General features: G+C 32.8%; 1 pseudogene; it reads left to right on the top strand.

Annotated features, from left to right (window-relative positions):
- Positions 1–17410: 17410 nt before the first annotated feature.
- LOC101721929 (E3 ubiquitin-protein ligase RNF125 pseudogene) lies at positions 17411–18121 on the top strand (annotated as a pseudogene).
- Positions 18122–19624: the final 1503 nt, after the last annotated feature.

The following is a 19624-nucleotide window of genomic DNA, read 5'->3' as shown; positions in this document are numbered from 1 at the left end:
GTCTGAACTTTTTCTCCTCTGCAATACCCAGCTGCCATGCCAGCCTGCCTGGGAGCCAGGTAACTACGGACTGAAAGCTCTAGAAACTGTGAGTCAAATAAACCTTTCATCTTTTAACTTTTGGTGTTGGGTACTTTGTCTCAAGAATGAGAAAATTAGAACACACTCTGATGTATTGTCTTGAGTACTGAGAAAACTAGTTGTCTTTGTTGCTTTTCTCAGATTAAAAATTTTTACAAGTACTGTACCTTTCGAAGACCAAATGTATATAAATGATATTTCCAGGTACCTGATAGAAAGAAGAAATCTACAATACTAAGAGAAATTTGAAGCTTTCCAGTCAGTTTAGAAAGTCAACTGCATTTATGTTGTAAGATCAGGAAAGAGAGTTATGGTTACAAATTTGAATTGTACCTATAGAAGTTGAACTGAATTCCATTAAACATGTGTGACCACCGTGAAAAATAAAAATAATAATAATAATAATAGAAATTGACATATACCTAAAATAGTGAAAAACAAATCAGTCACTTATTCATCTCTGATTATTAATAAATTATGACCTCTGGATGAGCCACACATGAGTAAATTTCATAACAGAGAAGGAACAATAAATATTAAAATATGGTTCTAATGAATAAACTTTGTAAATGCAAACTTTACAATTCATGATATGAGCATAGCAACCATACTGTAATATCCAAATTCAAGTTTCCAACATCAAAAAAAATCAGAATGCATGCCACAAATAAAGTATGCTCATTCAAAAGAACAAAATAAATTGATAAAAACAATCCAAAAATTAAAATACTTGCCATAAATATTCTCTAAGTGCTAAAGTGGAAACAAATGATTGAAAGAAGTACAATAAAGCTGCATATAAAGAAAATGAGAATCCCAATAATGTGAAAATATAGAAAGGATATAATCAGAAATCATAGAGATGAAAATTGCAATAATTAATAGAAAATATTTATAGGTTTTCAACAGTAGACTTTCATAGGCAAAAGAAATAATCAGTCAACATTAAGATAAAACAATAGAAATTATCAAGTTTAAAAAGAAAAAAGAAAAAATGAATTTAAATGAACAGAGAATATGACGATATGATACTTTACATAGAAGACCCAAAAAATTCTGCTAAAAGAATTCTAGACTTAATTGACAGATTCAGTAGAGTAGCTGGATACAAGGTCAACACTCACAAAACAATTGCCTACTTGTACACAAATAACAGACTCACTGAGAGAGAAATTAGGGAAACAATTCCTTTCAAAATAGCATCCAAAAAATGAAATATCTAGGAATCAATCTAACAAAGGAATCAAAAGACCTCCACATTGAAAACTACAGCACCCTGAAAAAGGAAATTGAGAAGGATATAAGAAAATGGAAACACTTCCCTTGTTCCTGAGTAGGAAGAATCAATAAGGTGAAAATGGCCATACTTCCAAAACTACTGTATAGATTCAATGCAATGCTGATTGAAATTCCAATAATATCCTTCAAAGAACTAGAGAAAACAATCCAAAAATTCATTTGGAGCCAGAAGAGACTTACAATAGCAAAAGTAATTCTAAGCAACAGAGACATGGCTGGGGGTATCACTATCCCCAACTTGAAACTATACTACAAAGCTACTGTGATAAAAACAGCATTGTACTGGCAAAAGAACAGACCTGAGGATCAGTGGAATAGATTAGAAGATACAGAAACACCTCCAGACATACTCAGCCACCTCATCTTTGACAAAGGTGCCAACCACCATCATTGGAGGAAAAACAGCCTATTTAATAAATGTTGTTGGAAAAATTGGATTTCAACCTGCCAAAGATTAAAACTAGACCCATACTTATCACCATGCACGAAACTAAAATTGAAATGGATTAAAGATCTAAATATTAAAACAGAAACACTAAACTTGCTGGAAGATAAATTAGGTAGAACTCTGGAAGACATTGGCATAGGAAAAGTCTTTATGAAAAAAACCTCAGAAGCACAGGAACTAGCAGAAAAAATCAACAACTGGGATCTCATCTTATTAAAAAGCTTCTGCACTGCAAAAGAAACCACCAACAGAGCTAACAGACAACCTACAATGTGAGAAAAAATTTGTAGCAGCTGTACCTCAGACAAAGGACTACTATGTAGAATATACAAAGAATTGAAAAAAATCAGACCCTCAAATTCAAAGACCCAATTCAAAAATGGGCATCTGAAACGAACAGACATTTCTCAGACAAAGAAATAGGAGCAGCAAACATATATATGAAAAAATGTTCGATATCCCTGGTCATTTGAGAGATGCAGATGAAAACAACACTGAGATTCCACCTCACCCCAGAAAGAATGGCTGCTATCAAGAAATCAACCAATAACAAATGCTGGTGGGGGTGTGGGGAGAAAGGAACCCTTCTCCATTGCTGGTGGGAGTGTAGACTGGCACAACCACTGTGGAAATCAGTATGGAGATACCTCAAAGAACTAGGACTAGAGGTCCCATTTGACCCAGCTGTTCCCCTGCTGGGTATCTTCTCAAGAGAATTAAAAGAATCATACCACAGTGATTTATGTGCACCCATGTTCATAGCAGCACAGTTTGTAATAGCTAAAGCTTGGAAGCAGCCCAAGTGCCCATCAATTGGAAACTGGATAAAGGAGATGTGTTTTTTTTTATAAAATGGAGTACTACTCAGCCATAAAGAATGAAAAACTAGAGTCATTTATAGCTAAGTGGATGCATATAGAGGCCATACTCTTAAGTGAAATAAACAGGACACACATGTGTAAATACCAAATAGTTTCACTAGTGTGAGAAACTGATAGTGTAAATAAGGATTAAAATGATTAAAATGAATATTGGATAATTTGAAATAGGAAAAATGGTCCAAAGATGAAGGGGTGAAAGGAGGGGAAGGGGAAAGGAAAGGTGGGAAAGGAAAAACTATGAGAAAAGAAAAAAAAAATGGAAATGATGTCTGTGTAAATATGGAAGGGTGGAGGGGATGAAGGGCACGCAGGTAATGGGGAAAAAAATAAGAACCAAGATGCATCATGTGCAGGTACAAACACCCAATCATAAATGTAAATGAATTTTATACCTAAAATGTACCAATAAAAGAACTTAGAGAAAAAAAATGAACAGAGCATAAGTCACCTGAAGACTATCATCAAGGTATGAGCAAAATTAGTACTGTAGACATTCTAGAGGGAGAAAGAGAAAAAAAAACATAAAGAATATTTGAAGAAATAGCTAAATACTCCAACCCAAGTTTAAAAAAATAAGCTTACATATCTAAGAAGCTCAGAGAACTCCAAATATTATACAGTGAAAAGATGGACACTGAAATGCAGTATTATTAACCTACCAAAATCCAAGACAAAGGATCTTAAATGCAGGAAAGTGGTAGAAATTCATTATGTACAAAAGATCCTCAATAAGATTAGCAATTGGTTTATTATCAGGAATTATGAAAGCCACAAGATTGTAGGATAAGCAATTCAAAATACTGAGAGAAAAATAGAGATTTGTTAAACACGAATTTTTATATGGAAAATCATCTTTTATATATGATGGAGAAATTAGATAAATAAAAGCTCAGACTGGATATTATTACAATATCTATATGTTAAACCAACCCTTCAACTTGCAGTGAATGAACACTGGCCAATAACTCAAAGTGACGTAAAGAAATAAAGTACTCTGATAATAGTAAATAGGTGGATGAATGTAAATTACATGTTATTGCACGTTTTGGTTTGTATTTTCATTATCTTCTATATGATGTAAAAGAAAGCATATAAATTGTTCTAAAATTATGTTTTCAGGTACACAGCATACAAAGAAGTAATCTGTAATGACAACCATACAAAGGAGGGATGATCAAGGTATATAAGAATGAATTTTGTGTGTGTTTTTATAGTTAAGTTTGTATCAATTCAAATTTGATTTTTTAAAATTTATTTGTTAAATGCAATGGTCATAATAATCATATAGCAAATATCCAAAAAATATGCATAAAAAGATGTAAAAGAATCAAAATAATTCAGTACAGAAATTTAACTAAATACGAAGAAGTCAGAAATGAAAAAATGAGACAAGCAATGTATAAGGAATAGAGTAAGTAAGCAGAAAAATGACAAAATTATTTTCTTATCAGTAATTACTTTGAATGGAAATAGAAATTTCACTATTTAATAATAGTAGTATCTATAGTACATCTGCTCAATGCCTAACACATCAGAACATCTCATAAATATTTTTAATCTCATTTTAAGTGTTCCACATTTAACTATTTTCTTAAACTGGAAAATGAAAGATCTTTTAATTTTGTGTAATTAAACTATGTTCTGGTGATGTTTATCTATGAGAGAATTTGTTAATACCTTGCTTTATCATTCTTTACAACTCTTTTTAAACTATTTCACCAGGAGACAGCATGTTATTTGGTTTGAACATATCTTCTCTTCAGTAGCTTTACATTTTCAGTTGGACCTGAATTTTAAATTAAACAAGAACAAATTCTCAGGTTAAGCCTGAATGTCTGAAGTATATACTTGAGAGATTCAAATACTGAAAATACTGAAGGCTGGATTCAAATAGTGAAACACTAGGAAATGGAACTGGAACAAATAATGGAAGTAGGTTTTCACTCTTAAAGCTAAGTAGAATATTATACAGACTTCTTCCCCTCACCACCTGTAACAAGTTGCTAAAGTAGATATCAATGGAAAAGTCATAGGTAAATTAAACTATATATTTAAACTATATATTTAAATCTAGCAGACAAACAATGAAGAGTGAGACATTTAAATTCAATCTTCTTGCCCATGAGAGCCAAAGAAATTCAGATCATGCTTTAAAATAATAGCGGAGACACAGAGTAATTGAATTAAATATTTGAATGGAGTTTTGGGGAATGCCTCAGTGTTGTTGATGTTGTTGATCTGTGAATATATCTCACATTTTCATAAGTGATTTTCTGAGCCTGTCACTTCCAGAATCTATAGTGATATATATATATATAGTTCAACTGGTAAAGATAGAATCTGGGTGATAATGCCAATGTGATAATGCCAATGTAGTAATTCATCTCAAATGAATCACACATTATGATAAAGTTATGTAATTTTATGATTATACTCATTTACTCCATGATAGAGCCACAGGTCTCTGTACAAGGGTTGAGGGTTCCAAAATTTTGGCATCCAATGTATTTAGATATATGTAAGCTGGCAGGAAAATTTGCATTTTGGATCTGAGATACATTTAAAATGAGTTTGGATGATACCAGAGAACAAAATTTTAAAACACTTTAAGTTTAACCTCAATATGCTGCTTGCTCAGGAGTAGTAATGTTCACTTATAAAATAACTGAAAAAAAGCCACAAACTTCCCATTCCCTGAATTGAGATAATTTTTCTTGACATGTTATATTTATGGGAAAAGTATGTTCTGTCTCAAAAACATTAAAAACATTTCTAAAAAAGCATTTCTGGAAAAAATTGACTTTGCAAGAATATATAGAGGTTCACAGTAAAGTTTACAGAGAAAAATATCTGATTACATAAAATAGTCAATGTGTCTAAGAGAATATCAACATATTTAAACTTTCTCATTAAAGTTTGTCAGATTATATTGATAGTCAACAGTTTAACTTGTTCATTATTATAATGAGTTCAAGCCTCCCAAGAATGATTTCCACAAGAACTCAGTATTTTCTAATTTTAAAAATGCTGAGATCCATAGGAAATATATTTCCTAGAGACTAAAGACAATATAGTTTTCAAATGGATAAAATAAAATAATGATATAGTTCATATATATGAGATAAGAATATAAAATACAAATAATTCATGTACTCTGATTAATAAATCATAATTCTAAATATTTGTTGGTTAGCAAATTACATCAAAGAAAAAATATTGTCTTGCAATAAATCACAGTGAAATTTTCCTGTATGAAATAGGAACATGAACAGAGTAAAAACAAAAAAATTACATTGAAAGTTAACGATCTAAAACCAAGAAAGGAGAAAGAGTCCTTTATGTAAAAATGAAGAAAAAAAAAATCACACAGTGTCCTAAAAGAAAGTACATCATATAAAATCAATAAACTAAAAAAGATATCAAAATAATAAAAAATGAAAAGTGACTGAAAAATCCATGAATACTGTAGTTAAATAATTTAAAAATACTTGTTTAAAAAGGCAAACAAAATTTGTAGCAATTATCTTTATAAAGTGTAAAAGACAGAAATTAGCAATATTGAGAACAATCATGTAATTATAGAAATAACATTTAGAATTTTTTAAAAAGTTTCAACTGCTTTATACACATGAAAGCTAACTGAATAAAACAATTTTCTATGTAAATCTAATTGGCAACAACAAACAGGAAAAAACAAAACTAGAAAATAAAATTGTAACAGCAGAAAGTAGATATTAAATATTTATACAAGTAAATACTAAGATGAATTTAGAATTTGACTTTAATCACATATCAAGTAATAATTATTTGGATCTTAGAAACTGAGTTCTAAAGTACAGAAACAAAGCTGGAAAAATTACTGATAATTCACTTAACAAAACTAGAATGCATTAAGTATAGCTCAAAAAAAAAGTGCAGAGACCACTATCAATTTATAGCATTCACGAAAACATCCTGAATAATGGTGAAATATATTTTATAGTAATTCAATTAATGATGCATCTGTACCAAGATGTAATTGCTTAGTTATTAAGATACTTCAGGGCTGGGGATTTAGCTCAGTGGCACCACGCCTGCCTTGCAAGCTCAAGGTCCTGAGTTCCATCCTAGATACAAAAAAAAAAAAACTTCAATTTGCAAACATTATCAATGTAATTCACTTTATTATCAGTTTCAAGACAAAATGCTAGACTCTGATAACACACTAAACTTCATTCAGATGATATACATAATAAGCATATGAAAACACTTAAAAGTAAATAAAACCAGATGTCAGAACATCCTTGGAATAAAGGAAAATACATTACGAGAATTGTTCAAATTCTTTTTCCAGAAAGTAAACTTAACTTACTGACTTGAAAAACAAGTAGACAGAGATTGGAATAAAAACCATCACTGAAAATTAAAAGAAGGAAATCATGGAAAGAGAAAGCTATAACTTTGGGCACTAAATTTCATGAAAAAAAAAAGTCTTTGCCCAAATCTTAGACTCCAAATGATGTTAGTGTGGGAAAGACTTCAAGAAAACCTTCTATGACAAAATAGATATTATCCTGCTACCTACTTCTAGGAAGATAAAGTTTGGAGTTTGAATGTTGGAGTTTCAGTCTTTTTAATTTTACTTATTTTCTGTACAAAAAATAGGAGTTTTTAAAAAATAGAATGAAAGCCAATGTTGTGTGTCATTACATTACTGAGAATATATTGTAGAATTTATTAGGTGTAGAAACATGGGAAAATGTGATTAAGACATTTTTAAAGGACATTCTCAAGATGATACAAATGTTAAAATTATCAATCTGTTTAAAGCAGCTGCAAGAAATAACCATGCTCAAGGACATATACGGAGATGAATTAAAGGAGGGTTGAATGAATGAAGTAATAAAAAATGTTCCTTGATTGAAAGTTTCTATATTATTAGGTCAATTTTCCTCAAATTCATTTGTAGACTCCAAGAAATGCCCATCAAAATATTAGTATGCTTTTTGGGTAGAAATTGACAAACTTTTTATAATCCATATGAATTTAAAGGACCTAGAATACCCATAATATGTTTGAGAAAGAACAAACTTGAAGAAATTCAATTTGGAGATTGCCCCAAAAGGAATTCAGTGAAAAGTGCATTTTTTAACAAATGACAATGTAAAAATTTGGAAACTATATAAAAATCATGAACTCCAAGCCATAATAAGCAACATGTATAGATCAGAGCCCTTAAATTAGATAATAGACTTAAATATGTAGCCTACATCTTAAAACTTCAAGAAAAAAAAGAATATAAATTTTATGAACTTGAATTACACAAATATTTCTTAGATATGTCCCACACAGGTGGTTGAAAAGATGAAATACTTGACACATTAAGCTTCATCACAATTTAGAGTTTCTGGTCTTTGAAAATTACTAGAATATGGGGGAAATTTTTGCAAATTACCTATCTGATTTCAGATTGACATTTAGAATATATAAACATTTGTCAGAAATTTATGGGAGAATGACTGAAACTTTTTAAAATATGGAGAACAGTATCATTGTGCCATAGTATGGTCATATTAAAGTACTGTGATGGTTAGGCAAGTGTCTCCAAAAGCTCCATGTTTTATAAGCCTGCTCCCCAAGGTGGTACTATTGAGTTGTGGGTGGGACTTTTAGTCCAGTGAGAGATCCTTAGGTCATTGAGACTGTACCCTTGAACAGGATTGTGGGACTCAGGCCCATTCCCATCTCTTACCTTCTACTTACTGCCATCTTGATAGACCTTATTGATGGCTCAGTAGTCAAGTGGTTTTTTGTTTTACCATGTGCTTGTACCATCATGTACTGCCTTGTCACAGGCCCAAAGATATGAGGTCAATTGGTTATAAGTTGGAATTTCTAAACCCGTGAACCAAAATAAACCTTGACTATAAGTTAATTGTATCAGGTGTTTCATGATAGTAATGGGAGGTTGACTAGTACAAATAGTATTAAAGGGTCATATATTGGGCAATTAATTTGTGACTTTTTTGGAATAGTGTTTGAGTGGTAAAAGCCAAATGGTATAATTGTTTGAAAAGTAAATAATAATTTCAGCATATAAAGAGCTTAGACGCTATGAGTTTACTATACAATAAGAAAAATGATGAGAAAATGGAAAATCAACAACTTTTTCTAACTTTAGAAAATGAAGATGCCCAGGAATACTGCCACTTTGAAATGTGGAGAGAGTCAAATGCATAGAGTCACAGCTGATATCTGCTTATATATAACAGAAACTGCAGGAATCATAAACTGGTAGGGCCACTTACTTGGTAATTTTGACAAATTGCTGAAGCCTGAGTGTGATGTAGAATAAGAATGAGAAACTTCTATAGACTTAGGCAGGGGATGTATACTATTAAGACTTCTGCCTCAAAGGACCTCTCAAGGTTGTCATGATGAAATATCCTAAAAAGAACTACTCTCACTTTGGGCAATGGGAGGACAAAAATATACACCGCAAAGCATTATGTACATTGTTTTTCATAACAAAGGTCTGTGATCCAAGAAAAGATTTTACCAGAGCCCGAGTCCACCTGGGATGTAGACCATATTGATGGTATACTTGATATGAAGTACTGAGATTCCTTCTCTGTTCTTGGTCCTCAAATCCTATAATCCTAGTCAAATCATGAGAAAAATATCAAATAAATACTAATAAAAAAGCATGTTGTGAAATATTTGATCAACACTCCTCAAAGCTTTGAAGATCATAAAAAACAAGGAAATTTTGGGAAATTCAACCTAAGGAGACATGAAAACTAACTATACTATCTAAACATGAATGGAATGGTGGAACAGAAAAAAAGAATATCAAGTAAAAACCAAATGAAATTGGAATAAAGTACTGAAAGCTTTAGCTAAGAATAATGTATCAAAAACTCCCCCAATTTTATAGTGCTTCAGCTACAACATTTGAAGAGTATTTTTTAAATTAATTTTATTCGTACATTTAAGGTATAAAATATAATGACATTCATCATTGGAAATTTGCACCTTTACATAATCCATCTTAGTTTTTATTTTTCCCCCTTCCCCTGCCCTCCCTTTGACCCCTCCACCACTCCCTATCTACAAAGACTTGTTTCCATTTTTTCTTTTTCTCATATTGATTACATTCCCTTCTTCCCCTTCCCCTTTGCCCCTTTTCATATTTCACATTATTTATTATACCTTTTAGTAATTATTTACATTTTCAGTTTCTCACACTAGAGAAACTATGTGGTATTGACACACTGCCCATGATGTCCTATTTATTTCACTTAAGAATATTGCCTCAATGTGCATCCATTTAGCTATAAATGTCTCTAGTTTCTCATTTTTTATGGCTGAGTAATACTCCATTTTATAAAAAAATTGTTTTTTCTTTACTCAGTCTCTAGTTGATGGGCAATTGGGCTGCTTCCAAGTTTTAGCTATTACAAACTGTGCTTCTATGAACATGGGTGTACATATATCACTGCAGTATGATTCTTTTAATTCTTTAGGGAAGATATCCAGCAGGGGAATAGCTGGGTCAAATGAGACTTCCAATCCTAGTTCTTTGAGGTATCTCCATACTGATTTCCACAGTGGTTGCACAAGTCTACACTCCCACCAGCAGTGGAGCAGGATTCCTCTTTCCCCACAGCCCCATCAGCATTAGCTATTAGTTGATTTCATGATAGCAGCCATTCTTTCTGGGGTGAGGTGGAAACTCGGTGTTGTTTTCATTTGTATCTCTTGAATGACCAGTGATGTTGAACATTTTTTCATATGTTTATTTGCTATTTCTACTTCTTTGTCTGAGAAATGTCTGTTCATTTCAGATGTCCATTTTTGGATTGTGTCTTTAAATTTGGAAGGTCTGATTTTTTTAAGTTCTTTATATATTCTAGATATTCTTTATATATTCCCTCTTTGTCCGAGGGACAGCTGGTGAAAATTTTTTCACACTTTGTGGGTTGTCTCTTCACACTGTTGATTTTTTCTCTTGCTGTGCAGAAACTTTGGTAAAAAGAAGTGATCCCACTTGCTGATTGTGCTACTTCAAGGACAACTGAGGTTTTGTTCATAAAATCTTTTCCTACACCAATATCTTCAAGAGTTCTACCTAACCTCTCTTCCAGCCAATAGCTTTTCTGTACATAAAAAACAGACTCACTGAGAGAGAAATGGGGCAATTAATTCCTTTCACCATAGCCCTCCAAAAAATTGAAATACTTAGGAATCAACCTAACAAAGGAAATCAAAGATCTCTACTCTAAAAACTATAGCACTCTGAAAAAAATGATTGAAGAAAATGGAAAGACATCCCTTGTTCCTGGGAAGGAAGAATCAACATAGTGAAAATGGCCATACATTCAAAACTACCATATTGATGCAATGCAATCCCAATTGAAATCCCAGCAGTGTACTTCATGGACCTTGAGAAAACAAACCAAAAATTCATTTGGAGCAAGAAGAGACCTAGAATAGCAAAAAGCAATTCTAGGCAACAGAGACATGGCAGGGGGTATCACAATCCCCAACTTGAAACTATACTACAGAGCTACTGTGGCAAAAACAGCATAGTACTGGCAAAGAAACAGACATTAGGGCCAGTGGAACAGATTAGAAGATGCAGAAACAACTTCAGACACACTCAGCCACCTCATCTTCGACAAAAGAGCCACACACCCTCACTGGAGAAAAGATAGCCTCTTTAATAAATGGTGCTGGAAAAACTGGGTTTCTACTTGCCAAAGATTAAAACTAGACCTATATCTCTCACCATGCACTAAACTAAAATTGAAGAGTATTACTATGTTTTTTTTTCTTTTTTACATTTGTAATCAATTATTTTTTAAGATATTAAAGCAATAGGAAGAAGAATAATGACATTTCCTCCAAGATAACTGAGTTCTAATTTTATTTTCCCTTACATGAAAAGGAATTTTTAGACATAAGAATATAGGTCTTAAAAAATAGAAATTATCCTAGATTATGTGTAGACATAATATCTAATCACATAATTCTATAAAAATTCTGCAGGCTGAGGTCAGACACAGAAGGATGTATAATTATTGGTGAATGTCAGGAAATATATTATTGCTTGTTTTGAAGATGATAAAAAGTGTAAATCAAGGAATGTGGGGCATATACAGAAATTGAAACTTGTTAAGAAAGTGATGCTTTCTTAGAATTTTAAAAAAGGTCATAGTTCTACCAGTTGCTTTTATTTTATCTTATTTAAATAATAGTTTTATTGAACTAAAATGTACATGCCACACAACTTACAAATTTAAAGTGTAAAATTCACTAGATTTTATCACATTGACAGAGTTGTGCAATTATGACCACAGTCATTTTAGATCGTTTTTGTTTTCCCAAAACAAAATACTCTACCCACTAGCTTTCATCTCCTAATCCTTCCCCTCAAATTTAGGCAAACACTGAGCTACTCTCTATCTTCATAGATTTTCCTATCCTAGGAGTATGTTCATATTTTGTTTTAAATTCAAAATACGTAAGGCTTATAGCAACAATAAAGACCTTGACATATCTAAAGAAATGGAAATTCTGAAAAGTGAACTGTTACTGCACATTGGACTGAAACCAGAAACCTACAGCAGAAACATAGAACATAATAACTTCTTTTTTCCTCTCTTTACTTCTATTAACTCTTTCACATAAGGGAAGCCACATGATGTTCTAGCTTGTACATCTAATTTATTTCACTTAAAATTATGGTCTCAAGATGCAGCCATTTTCCTACAAATACCTCAAGTTTATCTTTTTTGAATAACAAAATAGTATACCATTGTGTATAAATACCACATTTTCTTTATCCATTCATCTGTTCATGGGTATATAGGCTATTTCCAAGACTTAGCTATTATGAATTGTGCTGTTCTAAACATGGGTATAAATTACCACTGTGGTATGGTATTTTGTGGAAGATACACAAAAGAGGGAATAGCTGAGTCATTTGGAATTTTTGCTTAGCTTTTTGAGGAATCTCCATACTGATTTCCATACTGGTTGTATCAGTTTACACTTCCACCAACAATGAAGAATGTTTCTTTTCCCCCATAGCCTCACCAGTATTTATTATTGGTTGATTTCTTGATGGTAGCCATTCTTCCCGGGGTGCAATGGAATTCTAATGTTGATTTAATAGGCATGTCTCGAATGGCCAGCAATGTTGAATATTTTTTCATATATTTATTGACAAATTGTATTTCTTCATCTGAGAAGTGTCTAACAAATAATCCTGAGAAAATTGGCTATCTATATTCTGATGTTGAATTAAGATTCCTATCTCTCACTGTACAGTAAACTAAAATCAAAATGGATCAAAGATCTCAACATTAGAACAGAAAACAATTTGCTAAAAGACAAAATAATTAAAACATTCAAAGACATAGGTTTATGTAGTCTTTCTGAATTAAAACCCCGTTTGTGCAAGAAATAATACCAAGAAGCCATAAATGGGATCACATTAAATTAAAAAGGTTTTCCACTGCAAAGGAAACCACCGACAAAGTGAACAGGCAACCTGTAGAATGGGGAAGAAATTTTGTCAGCTACTCCTCAGACACAAGACTAATATCTATAATATATAAAGAACTCAAAAAAATTAGACCACCTAAACTTAAAGACCCAATCAAAAATGAACATCTAAAATGAACAGTGCTTTCATTTTCGTACATTGGATTTTTGATATGTAAAAATATAAGATTCCATACTTGTGTCACTGTAAGCCATTACTGTGTGATATTTGTTACTATAGCAACAAAATAATACAAAACTTTTTGCATATTATCAGTAACTGCAAAGTCACTTTTTAAAACCACCATTGATTTTACAGGAATTCAGTGATTAGCAGTAGGCAAAAGCACTTTAACCTGTAAAACTAAAATTTGAAATGTAAGATTGGTTTCAGTCATTATGTAGACATTATTTAGATGGGATGATGAAGGTTCTTCCTTGAAGGGACCTGCATACCTACATCACACTGTTGGGGAAGCCATTTAACCCCCAGGGTATACTGAGGGGCATAGTCTTCTCAGCTCAACAGGAAAGCATCAGAATCACAAATCAGAAATTAACTGAACTTCATACAGGGTAAGATTAAGGTCAAGAGAAATAAAATGTCTAGTGTAGTTCAAGATGTGGCTGAGTAGGAAAGAGAGTGAAGGTCCAAATACTATGGTCAGAAATATTACTGGGAATAAGAAACTTTTTGAGATTTCTCAGGTTTGCTAGCTCAGTTTTTTCTAGTAGGAAAAGGGCAGAGCCCTGGCAGCTCTGAGGAGGACATTGGGGCCTCACAATGATGAACTATAGCTCTTTGCAGCTTCCTTCTGCTGACAGCCAAATTAAAAAGCCTGCTAGTGTTCAGCACCAGGCTGTGTTGCTATAAAATTTTCAGTAACAACTAATATTGAAATCATCTGGATTAGATAATCAGGGAGAAATAGCTGATGTCTACTTATTATTTTTGTCTATTAAATATTTACATCTATAGTATTATGAATCTTTATACATAGAAGAAACCTCAGATGTCATTAAGTGGTTCATATGGCTATAGAGCTCTTGAAATGTGCCAGTCCGAATTTAAATATAACATGAATATAAAGTATATAACAGCTGTCCTAGGCTCAATACAAAAGAACCAAAAGAATGAAAATATCTTAATATTTTTAAATGGATCATAAGTTGAAATTATAATATTGGATTAATTAAGTTAAATGAACTGTATTATTAAGTTAATATTACATATTTTCTTATTTTTAAAATGCAGCTTCTAGAAAATTTATATACATGTGTGGCTGATTGGTGGTCCACATTGTATTTCCATTTGCACTGATCTAGACCAGGATTAGAAAACTAGGAGTCAAATAGTAAATATTTCAGGTTGAATTAAAAAATGTTAAAATCATATGTCATTTCTGGTGCCTATTCTTTTCTTTTTCCTCCCCTTCTTCCTCCCTTCTTCTTCCTCCTTCTCTCATTTTAAAAATATTTTTTTAAAGTATTCTTAGCCTAGGAATTATAAATAAAATAGCAGGCCAGCCCATGGGACATATTTGATCTTAGCAGGACCCTGGTTTTCTTACTCCTAACTTATTCATCTTTTATTACATAGATATATAAACCAACCTCAGACTGTCATGTTACACACCCTTGACCAAACAGTTCATGATTGAAAAGGGCCCGGAAGCCAAGTTTTAGTCACCAGGGTTAACATTCTTTCCAATGCAATGTAAAATATTTATGGTTAAGGGTTATAAATCTTTCTGCTATTTCCCTAACTATACCCTGCTGCAATACTTTGTGTTCATTATCAGAGGTGCTTTCAACACAGACATATTTTAGTTAATTGTTGAGCACATTACCAACTTTACTTTTCATCAGTGGCTTGTGAAATGATTTTAACATCAAGTTTAATTTGCTACCAAAAAGAATACGTCTTGCTTAAATTCCTTACATTCTAAAATCCATTTATTTTGTCTTTGCTAAATTAATTCTTCCCTGAGGTGTTACCACTGAGATCAGCTTCATCTACTGAGCTCTTCAACCATGTTCTTTATCAAACTGTTTAATAGTTGCCTTTCTCACTAACCACTGTTCTCAGTAGGCTCAGAATGTAATGTAATTATCCCATATTGAAGCACAACTTCATATAATAGAATTTCTCAAATCCAAAAAAAAGGTGTTTTGGTGCCACTCTCAAATTATAGTATTAAATTACCAGTGTGGAACTCTTTGAATTTGTCACCTTTTGTAGCTCAAGCAATATCTGAAATAATAGCTTTTTCCCTGAATTTCTTAGTGTCTGTGATGTGTGTTAGATCCTGTGATGTTGTGATAGACATACAGTATCAACAAATAAGCCTCAGCTCCATTAACTCAATGAGATGTATGGGTTTTCTCTGGTATTGCAGCATAACATGTTTTTCCTGACAGCTAGACCTCTATTGCATAGACTGAAAACAATGATACATTAAAATGGGAAGGAAGAGCTGGGTATGGTGGATCAGACACGTAATCTCAGCACTCTGGAAGATTGAGCAGGAGAATCACAAGCTTGAGCCCAGCCTAGGAAACATAGTGACTTAGAGACCTTATCTCAAAAAATAATAAATTAATTAATTAATTAATTCTCAAAATGATGGTTCTGGGTTCAGTCTCCTGTACTGGAAGAATAGATTATTTTTTATATTTCATTCCTATTTCTTAGGTCATCCTCTTCTTCCAGAGCATGTCTTTGCAAGATGTAATGCATCACATTTGTGAGAGCCTTAAGATACTAATTCTGTTATAGACCACTTGGCTAGCATGTCAGAGACACCCAGTTCAACCCCCAAGACCCCCACCTCTAAACAATCTCACTGAACTAATGTCAAGGTGTAGGTAGAGATGGTTCCTTCTGGAGGTCAGAAGAGAAAAATTGCTTCTCTTTTTATTATAGTCCTATATTCCCTAGCTTGTTACTACTTCCTTATCTCTCTTCAACCTCTTGCTTCCATTGTGACATCTCATTTTCTGAGTTTCTGACTCAATTTCCTCTCATAGGCCCTTCTAATTACACATTGGTTGCAGTTATATAACCCAGGATGATTTCCAATTCCAAAATCTTTATTTTGCATGTACTAATCTCAAAGGACATGTACTAATCTCATGAAAATTTTTAGGGAAGCTATTTTTCAGCCTACTACAAGATATATAGATGGGAGTATTAGATACAATACATAAATATGGAAATTGCAAGGAGAATTCTAGAACAGGAAGAATTAATTAAAATTGGTGTTATTATACAATAAATAGACAAAAAGAAGATCCTTCAATGTGTTGCAAGGTGATTACTGAGAGTCTTATGAAAAGTGTGACTATATGGGCCAAATCCCCATCTCCAGAGAGATAAAGCATTTGAATGCAGTTTCTGAATGTGATATGATCTAATATAGAATTATGAAGCAAACAAGCAAAAATAAAATACACCACTACAGATATTTAATGCTAAGTGTGGGAGCAGATGAATAAAAAGGAAGGAGACAAAGCTAAGATTCTATCTATCTATCTATCTATCTATCTATCTATCTATCTATCTATACAGGTTAAAGGATCCATTTTGTATGAAATGCCATTAATGGGAAAAACAGGGAAAAATTTGGACTTCATTGAATTTGAGTTGTTATTAACAAAGCTTCATGTGAGGTGAAATGCTCTATGATATGACATTTCTGATCTATCATTTGTAGGTATGTGCTTATTGGTTTCTCCTGTGTAAGTCCAGTAATCAAGATTATTTGAATTGATTGGCATATGCAAGTTAGGAAAGAACCTTGAAAAGAGAGCCAGAGATAATCATGACTTTCTGATATAGTACAGAAAAGATGCCAAAGGAGCGGGGGGGGGGGTGTCCAGTGGATTGCTGCCGGGGTGCGGGCTGATTCGGTGTTTTCCGCACGACTGGCGACCTCGGGACCACGTCCACAGACCTACCTGTCTCTTTCTGATATAGCATTAGTCAGCTTGTGGAAAACAAATCACTTGCATATGTCTTCTAAATAGCCATCATTATTATCATCCTCATCAGTACTTAACAGTAGCAACATCATGGCATTCTGAATAAGGAATAATACCGCAACTGGTGATTATTTAACATTTTAATGTTGGGAGGAGTGTAATTTCACTTTCCAACACAAAACTCTGATCTGAAGACCCGCCGCTGCTGCTCGCATCCTTCGACTGCGCCATGTGCCTGGAGGTGCTGCACCAGCCCGTCCGCACCCGCTTCGGCCACGTATTCTGTGGTTCCTGTATTGCCACCAGTCTAAAGAACAATAAATGGACCTGTCCCTATTGCTGGGTATATCTTCCTTCAGAAGGAGTTCCAGGGACAGATGTAGCCAGAAGAATGAAGTCAGAGTTTCAGAACTGCGCAGAGTGTGATGCCCTGGTTTGCCTTAGTGAAATGAGGGCACACATAAGGACTTGTGAGAAGTACATTGAGACGTACGGACCACTGCAAGAACTCGAGGAGACAACAAGGTGGGTCTGTCCATTTTGTCAGAGGGAATTGGATGAAGACAATTTGCTGGATCACTGTATCACTCATCTCAGATCAGAAAGGAGACCTGTGTTCTGTCCGCTTTGCCGTTTTATACCAAACAAGAATCCAGGCAGCTTCAACGGCAGTTTAATAAGACATTTGCAAGTTAGCCACACTTTGTTTTATAATGATTTCATAGATTTTAATATAATTGAGGAAGCTCTTATCTGAAGAGCCTTAGATCAGTCGCTTCTTGAATATGTGAATCATTTGAACACCAATAATTTTACGAATAGGAAAGGGAAGCCGAGCATTCAATTGTACCATTTCAGATGCTGCTTGAACAGTTGGAGGGAAATCATCAATGTTTGATGGGGGAAAATATACAACCCTGTTATGTTTGTCCATGGTTTTTGTTGTATTGCATTCGAAAATTGCTTTCATTTTGATGGTTTACATCTAGCTTGTTTTTGAGTTTCTTAGACATTTAACAAGAAATAGACTCCATCAGTCATCAGTATACAGAGAAGCAGACTGAATATGAAGGTGGAGAATCTCTATTTGCAAATTGGGTGACATTAGGTGTAATGCTACATATTAATAACTACCACCATGGGTTAGGCAAGATAACTAATCTCTGCTCTATGTAAAAAGATTGAGAGAGAAGTAACATGCAGATATTCAAGGAAATATGAAACTTGTTCCAATGCTCTTGTTGTAATCTCTAACAGAATAACATGAATAATCTTGTATGGAAATAGGACAGGACAATTTTGAAGTTAACAAAGATCATTTAACCAAATTATATTACATAATACTGTAACAAAATAAATTTTGTGTTAGCAATGTGTAAAGATTTGTGATCTGAAAATGAAAGAAGTATGTCTAACAAACATTAAATTTATCAAGTCAATTTCTATGTTTAAATGAGATGTTCCATAATATAATTGAAATAATTTTTGAAACATTTGAAATAATTTGAAATAATTTTGAACATTTGAAATGATTTTTTCTTGTGAAATCAAAGCAACTAATATAAAGATGCACATTTAAAATAGACATATTTATTAACATGCTTAATATTTACCCTGCCACACTGATTTATTTTTTTAGTGTGCACTGATATGGCCATGAAAATAGATACTTGAATTCTAATCCTGCAAAAATGCAAGTATTAATAAATATGCAAATGGTGGTCTAGTGAAAATTCGGTTAAGAATGTTATTTTTCCATAAATTTAAGAGTTTCATTATATGTTACTACAAAGTATCAATTCTGATAATGCTAGACTTCATAAACCAGAGAATATTGATCTGTAGAACCTTTCTCATTAGTAAAATTTGTTTATTCTACTATGTTTAAGTGCACAGGAGGTAAATAACAAAATATTTTTGTTAAGTTTTGCATAAAACTCAGATGTGGTTTTGCGTAATTCTTTATGAGAAATTGCATACTTTTCCCCTCAATTATTTAGGAAACTACATTTAAAAGGAATTATGTATCTACCTAAATTAAGTTTATATTAATTTTAGGTAGCTCTTTTAATTGTGATAAATTAAAAGGCAATTATAAATGTCAGTTTTATAAGTCATATTAAAATTCAAGCAATTTTTATACTAAAATATTTTTGGAGCTGGGCTTGTAGCACAGTGCAGAGTGCTTGTTTAACATGTGCATGTCTCCTGGGATCAATCCCCAATACTAAAAAGAATTTTCTCTAACTTATTGACTTTTTCTTTTTCCTTCCATTCTTTTATTTCTAGGAAAGGGGTGGTGAGAGAGAAGGGAATTTGACATAAAATATGATAGAATTTAAATAATAAAAACGTGATGATGCAACTCTTTTTCAGATTTCATATTTTTGTTAAGGTCTGG

The sequence above is a fragment of the Heterocephalus glaber genome, unplaced genomic scaffold, assembly GCF_053883595.1.
Source record: "Heterocephalus glaber isolate CG9 unplaced genomic scaffold, H.glaber_assembly_v1.0 deba00001571, whole genome shotgun sequence".
Classification (NCBI taxonomy): domain Eukaryota; kingdom Metazoa; phylum Chordata; class Mammalia; order Rodentia; family Bathyergidae; genus Heterocephalus; species Heterocephalus glaber.
Note: the sequence above shows the minus strand (reverse complement) of the source record. Positions and strands in the feature narration are given on the sequence as shown.